The 7,943-nt window shown below is 31.2% G+C and overlaps 1 protein-coding gene across 3 annotated transcripts in view; it reads left to right on the top strand.

Moving 5' to 3' along the window:
• Positions 1 to 5,297: 5,297 nt before the first annotated feature.
• LOC119631503 (bifunctional heparan sulfate N-deacetylase/N-sulfotransferase) overlaps positions 5,298 to 7,943 on the top strand; it is a 104,092-nt gene continuing 101,446 nt past the window's right edge. For 2 of the 3 annotated variants that reach the window (XM_038023771.1, XM_038023772.1), the window contains exon 1: positions 5,405 to 6,568. The gene's annotated coding sequence lies outside the window, so the exon portion shown is untranslated. Of the gene's footprint in view, positions 5,376 to 5,404; positions 6,569 to 7,943 lie in introns of those variants that run through there. The other variant, XM_038023773.1, reaches the window with a different exon arrangement.

The raw sequence follows: 7,943 nt of genomic DNA on the forward strand, positions 1-7,943 counted from the left end.
AGGACGGGATAACGCTGACACGAAAAGAAGTTTTCCATTCATCGCTCGATTTTCCGATCAGAAATCTCAAAAGTTACGTAAAGTTGGTAATTGGCCAAAATGTTACGGTATTTCCTCGAGTACAATGTACTAAAGATAAAAGAAAAACGCGTTTATATTTTATTCATCTATATATATATATATATATATATGCATATGTATATGTATATTTTATATGTTTGTGTTTGTGCACATATTGTTTTAAAAACCTTTAGCTTGCAATTATATACATAATTAAATAATTAAGGAGTTCATTTTATATAAATATGAAATCTCTCTTCTCTTCCATATGACAATATTGCATACTTAAGTACATACATTATCCAGAATGAAACATTTGGCGTATTCCGCATAAAACTATATGCGCAACTTTTCACAGTTTGTATGATTAAATGTTGTAAACAAAAGTAAGCAAAAACATTATATATGATCATTGACGGCGGACCATTAAATACCTTATGCTTATCTTTTCGTTTAATAACATACACTTTATTCATTTCATTTATAATACATTTGTGTCACTGCTTTTTCCAATCCTCGAAGCACTTCTGATATGCGCCTTCTGATATGGTCTTCAGCTCTTTCAGCGACGCGATCCTTATCTCTTTAAGCGTCGCCAAAGTGCGTCCTTTGAAGGGTCTTCTCAATTTTGGAGACAGGAAAAAGTTGCAGCGGGTCAAATCCGGTGAATGCGATAGTTGAAACATGATTACGATGCGGTTTTTGTCCAAAAAATTACGAATAAGTAATGATGTGTCAACTGGAGCATTGTCGTGGCGCAATATTACACATGTTTCATATGCAAAACATACGAAAAAATGTTCAACCGATATGCCGGCATCCTTAGCAACTCCTCTAATAGCTACTCGACGATTTTCCATAAAAATCTTCTTCACGTATTGGTGCGTCCAAGGTGGACATTGTCATTTACATCATCTTGGCCTTCTGTAAAGAGCTTGCACCACCTACAAGCCATTTTTTTTGCTCAACGTTGACTCGTCAAGAGCCAGAGTCAACATTTTAAGTTAGCTGGATAACTTAATTTTATTTTTCATAGAAAATTTAATACAGATCCTTTGATCCGCACTTTTTTCGATAGCAAAGAATCATCAAGCCGGCCAAAATACGTCTAACTTTTATTTCTGTCAAAAATAAATTATATATGCAAACTGCCCGATAATGTTAGAATATGTTGGGGACATGTGTACCAACATAACACAAAGAAAATGATCAAAAATCGACGGTACGTTGCATACGAAATTTTGAAAAGTTACATATGCCACTGTACAAAATTGCGTCAAAAAAATATCTTAAAAATTTGAAACCTGTAGGTTATAGGTTAGGAATAAAATTTTAGACGAGAGACATCACCGATCGGTATAATAAAAGCTGGAACTATTTCAAGGTCCTTCTAAGTGTTACACAAGCTTAATGTACTCCATGTACTATATGTAGTGATATAGTAGCGTATAATAGACTGATTTCTCTATATATTCATGCATACATGCTATGTAATCAAGTTTGTAGATTCACTTCACCTTTCATTTTAGCCATTATCAGCCAATATCGAGTTAAACTGTGCTATTTTACATTTCGTTTATTAAATGATGCTTCTAAGTACATAAAATGCAAAATGATTAATGTAGAGATCTGATAGTTGCATCAACGGCCAATCATTACATATGAAGGATTTAATTTGAATTTATATACATTTTACAATAAAGCACTGCAATGCACCAAAATTCATCTCTTCATTTTTATATTTACCTATGAATATTTCTGTATACACGCTAGAATATACATACAATTGCATACAAATATGATATCATCTACGTACAATATTTATGTACATTTACACAAATAAACCTACAAATGATTTAATACACATAACTAACTATATCATTTTACTATGCTAAACGTAACAGACGTAACATATGACAAAGTAACTACTGCTGTTATTTATTGTTAACTAAAAGAGTTTGCTCTCGCTTTAAAGCTCAAACTGCAAGCTAATCAAACTTAGTTGCAATCATAATAAAGCAAAGGATTTGTCGTAAATAAATTAGAATTATTCTCTTTCTTATTGACTTAAGATGAGACTGAAGAGTTTTGTACGTTCATTAAAAACATAGTAAGAAATATGGTGATGACTATAAAATATATATAAAAAGGCGATGAGAATAATCTCTGTTTTAGATTCAAAACAGAATCAGATTCAGAAAGTTATAGTAATTCTTAAGCGAATCTTGTGTACCTAACACATCTGACTGAAAACTGAATGATGATAGTGATAACGTTCCATTTACAGGCGCCAATTAATATCATACGAATTTTTACTTTTATATATAATACAATAAAGAGATTTTTTTAACTATTGCCATAGTTTACTTCCGTTCGTAATACTACTATGTAGAATGAAAACAGAAAAAGAGGAAAAGCATAACTCAAATTAGCAGTGTCACAAAAAACAAGAATTTGTTATCATGCTTGCGTGCGGCGACGTTCTCATAAAACTCTTCTATGCATCGATGGTTTGTATAGACCTCTTTGAAAACTAACAAATCCGTTACGATTCAGTAAGGTCGACCACTAAACACTGTCCGGTACAAATTATAACATGTTGTTTGACAACAGACATTAGATCGAATATGATAATGATTTAGTTGCGGGCTCGAAACCTAAACTAGCCGACCTCAACTATAGCGAATTTAATTTTCTTATCAAAGGTTTTATTATTCTTGACCTATTTTTGTCATAAAAGTAACAAAGATCATAGTTCTTGCCACGCCTTTAGATTTACTTTTTTTATGAAAGCGCTTATATGAGGGTGGGCCCTAAAATTCCAACAATTAATTTTTATATCTATTAAAAATCAAACCTATTTGCTATATGAAAGTGTAATTTTCGTGAGAGCATGATATGAGCAGAAGCTCAAAAAATTTGACCCATCCGATGCAAAGTTTTCATATCAATTTGAAAATTGCTTTCAATACAATAAATGACTTATATTGAGATTGATCGCAAAATTGGTTCAATTCAATCCATTTTGAGGAATATGTGCTCCTTGATCAAAAGATGTGTGTGTAGCAGATTTCGTCAAAATATCTCACACGCTTGCAACCTAGAGATTAAAAAGAATTGACCTGGGCAGATGTCAGACGTATGAGGCAGGTTAGCTTGAATCGAATTGGGGGATGATTCTGAATAAAAGGGAAGATTGACTTTAGTTTTTCTGGGTATTACATATATTCGTCCAGATTTAATATGTTCTGTGCCATAAGTGATTTAGGGTACAATTAACGGATAAAAATGCGCAAATTAAGGTAAATTATAACATAGTGAGTAATGTTTTGAAGGTGAACGATATTATATAGAGCATTACGGTTAACAGATAATACATATAATGTAAGTAAACTATAGATTTCAAATTTCACTGCGAAAAGCTCTTAAGTTACCAGTGGATGAATCTGTAAAATAGTTCAAAATAAACTCTTAAGTTCCGAAGAAGGCAAGACAGAGAATAAAAGAAAGTTCGACAATATGCCAGTTAGGGTAACAGACTGATACGCTTACATTTTCTTTGTGTTAAATTGATTTTTTTCATGGCCTCTATACATGAGATTATACAAATATTCTCTTTTGAAGAAATGCTTTATATTGAACTTGCCCGTTGACAAAGTTATCACACGTTTTCTTTTTCCTAGGCTATAGGATGACATTTAAATACCCTATTCGCCTATTCCCAGGCTTAAGTACACTTCTTTAACGCAAGCCGAACTAAATGCTCTAAATAGAGAGAAATAGACTTTTTTAAAGACTTCTATGAGAAAGATAACAACAATATGGCATACGAATAAATAGTTGATAATAGAGGAATAACGAAGTTTATTTTTAGCTAGATCAGTTATTAGAATTACAATCAGATGTTTCAGACGTTGCTAGGGTTTTATTGTTAATTTCTTTATCCTCTTATTTTATAATTTTTCAAAGAGCACCTTTTCTATACATGTTACTATGTGACATGACCGCTCCGAATGTGATAAAGCTTATGCGACCACTTGTTAGAATGTAAATATTGGAAATATTTATTCTCATTTCTCCACATCAAGGGTATTAGAAATATTCTTCTCAGAAATAAAATGGATTAAAATATCCAATAAATTGTTTTATATTTTAATTAGGATTTATATTACTTGATTTTTAGGATCGCATCGTCACAACTTTGAAGTGACAAAGTTATATGCAGTTCTTCAGTAACAACAATCGTTGTACAATCGTCGCGATAATCGCAGCAATCGTTATCGTTATACGCAACCACATATCTCGCCAATCTGCGCAATCTCCTCTCAAAAGTAAACAAAATTACAGTACAAAAAAAAAAAATTTAGCTAATCGTTCTATCCAACAACAAATTTGGACAACCCTCGCAATCCTCTCTCAAAAATAAACACCATTATACAACAACAATGACTTGCAATCGTCACACGCAATCAGAAATCCAAGCAATTGCTACGCGCAGTAGCAACGATGTTAGCGTGGAAAATAACAATAAAAGAAATCAATTTTTTAAATTCTACATAAATAATGCCAAGTTTTGGTTTAGTAGACGAAGTAGTCTTGCACTTATTGAATAAATAAACCAATCAAAGTAATTTGTACTTACTGCATGCAACACTGTTTGCTATGTGGAATACAAACGAAATATGATCCACAGCACAAAGTTGAAGTAGAAAACACGAAAGAATTTTTCTAAATTTCTTCTTCAGGCTTTATTTGTTTGTTTAGAGAAGAGATTCCTCTGATTACTTGGCACCACTGTGCTATTGCTCGCTATGTTATTGAAATTTTTTTTTTACTTATGGCTGGTAGAGGGAAAAAGAATTAAAGAGAGAAACATTACTTTAAATGTTCAGGAAAGTAAATTTTAATCTCAGAAAAGTCAACAACGAGTCTCATAAGAACTCACACCAGAGTAAATTTTACTCTCAGGAATAGAATTTTATTCTCAGCAAAGTCAGAGAGAAAACAAGTTTAAGCACAAATCGAGAATTGTCTAACACTCGTGTTGTTAGGTTCGTCAAAAAACTGTAAATACAATACGAAATCTACTAGCTGTTGCTGGCTTTAGTCTCAGCAGTCTCAGCTTCGCGACAACAACAATTTGTTTACAAAAAAAGAAAAAAATGGAAACCTCCGAATGACTTTTTGAATTTGCCGAGAATAAAATGCTATTTTGAGAGTAAAATTGACTTTGCTATACATTTCTTATGCAGGCCCAAATAAATTCTGTTGAGAATAAAATTCTTTTCAGAGAGTGAAATTAGCTTATATAAAAGGTAAGAAAAAATTGTGAGTTTTGTTGCTATAAAAGTAACCGTGTATATTTTGTTGTTGCATATATAAAAATCAACTGAAACGGATACCATGTGCGCGGATGTGTGAAATTTTCTCTTTGAACGATAGGGACTTGTGTGGGATAATATACGTAAATATATATAATATTGGGGAGAAAAGTAGATACTTTTACGTACGACGGTTAGTTGCGGTTGGATTGCTCTTTGAACAATAAGGATGTGGAATTGTGCGAATTTCTTGTCGAAATAATATACGTAAATGTAAAAAAAACTATTAATAATATTGTGCTTAAAGTATTCAATGTCGGCGAAGAGAGCGATTTATTTATATTTTTTTTATAGTTAAAAAACGATGAAAACGAAAGTGAACAATAAAATAATTGCTATAACAAACAAATTTCATCGATTTTGCCAGAATTCCACTTCAAATAGTGAACAAAAAATGTAAATAATATCGAGAGCAAAAACCAACAATCTTAAATAAATTGCCTTCTCTTTCTTCGTTAACAGTCAGACAAGTTTGTTTATTAAAAAAAAAAATTATAAAAAAAAAACCCAATAAGATAAAGCATAAAGAAAGACAAACGTCAGTTTAAATGAAATAGAAGAGAACAAAAGATATTATGCAGTTAGATTGAGAAAATTGTTATCTGTTTTGTTTTGATGCGACATTCTGTGAAGGTAGTTTCGCTGGCTGATAGATAATTTAGAAAAATAGCATAAGTAAAAAAGTTCAAAAGGAAGTTAATGTTCAATCTTGTGATGAACAAAAAAAAAAAGCTAAAATGCTATGAATATTTTCAATTAGTTTCACAAATCCATGTAAATTAACCAAATTCCTATTGGGTATAATTTCCACGTACAGCATATACATGAGCACGTGAAACGTCATTGAAAACAGAATAGTGAAAAAGAAAACATTTACATGCACATGTGTGTGTACGTGGCTTTTGTTGCTGTTACAGTCTTTTTGTCTTTACATTGCGTTTGTAAAACTGCAAGCAACATTCTGACACAACAGCAGCTGAGCATTGGTGCGAAGTAGAAATAGTGAAAACGAGAAAAGAAATTGACATTTGTCATTCAATTCCTTGCTCCCCCATAAAATTTTAATCCTTTACGAGAAGTTGCGTAGAAACAAAAATAAAAATAAGCCATCATTTCATGGTCACTGGGTAAGTTGTGAGATAAAAAGAAAAAAAAAAAAAAAAAAAAAACAAAAAAAAAAACGACAAATTTCTTTCACTCTACATATTTTGTTACTTTAAAAATACTTATTATAATGGTTTGCTATTGCTCTTTTTGGCTTTATTCATTAATATTTGCATTCTGGTTTAATGACTCCCAGATTTTTTTATGAAATACATTTGTCGATTAGATTTCTTTTAATACAAAAATAAAGAGAAAAAAACCCTATCGTTGTCGTCGTTTATATACGTAAAAGTATATTTTTTTTATGGAACGTGTGTTTATGTGTGGGTTTTACTTACCTACCTACAAAATTCATATTATTATTATGCTCCTACATTCAAAACAAGAAAAAGTTAAAGTTGTTTGTGGTTTGTCCGCTTTTTTTTTTTTTTTGTCTTTTGTTGATGTTCACTTGAGTGATCGCTGTTGGTTACATATCCAGTGATGTATATAAAACATGTGAAAATCGCTTTTATAGATTGAATGTCATCGCTTTTAGATTATGTATCTAAGCCATTAGATATTCACAATACACAATTTTATCTTTATAAAGATATCGCTACAATTAAATCCTGAAAACTTTGGAAATAATTATGTACTTATGTGAAAACTTTATGTAATTATGTTAAAACTTTATAGGTCACTTAGTTAGCTAGGATGCCAGAAGAATTATCGTAGGAGCATTATAGAGAGTCGAAAGTTATTATTAAAAAAAGTGAGAATTTTTTTTTTCCAATTATGAAACTTTGCGGGCATTTTCTAAGCTGGATTACCGACAAATAATTTGTGAAACCTCTTTTATTATAGGATAATTCCAAGCTTCTGTAAACCTGATTGCTTACGTAACAAAAACATTTTAACTTACCTAACAAATCTCAAAGGGGCTGAATTTGATAAAAAGAAACTGAGATTTTTTTTTTTTTTATTTTCAAAAATGTTTTCATTGTTAATTTAAGGTTCTAAGGTGCGAAAGTGCAATTCTGACTAGCTATAAATTGTTTACGATCTCGCAGTAAACGTAGTCGACAATTAAGTCGGTGCATGCATTCAGCAAACAACAGAAAGTTATTTCAGAGTTAAAATGCCAGATGTCAGCAGTTAAGAGCGATATATCCCAAAAACAAATATTAGTCCATGCCTATGACTGATAAGTTATCCGTACACTCGCAAGCAAGCGAATGTATATATATTCGTAAAAATATTCCCACAAACAAATAAAACTTGATATTTATGTATGAAGCGTAACTATCAGCCTTAAAAGCTATGGCGATTATTCTGTTAAAAGATCAATTAACCCATTTTTAATTCCCGAATCATCAAAAAAAAAAAAAAAAAAAAAAAAAAAAAAAAAAAAAAAAA

Source organism: Glossina fuscipes, unplaced genomic scaffold (genome assembly GCF_014805625.2).
Source record: "Glossina fuscipes isolate IAEA_lab_2018 unplaced genomic scaffold, Yale_Gfus_2 1, whole genome shotgun sequence".
Classification (NCBI taxonomy): Eukaryota; Metazoa; Arthropoda; class Insecta; order Diptera; family Glossinidae; genus Glossina; species Glossina fuscipes.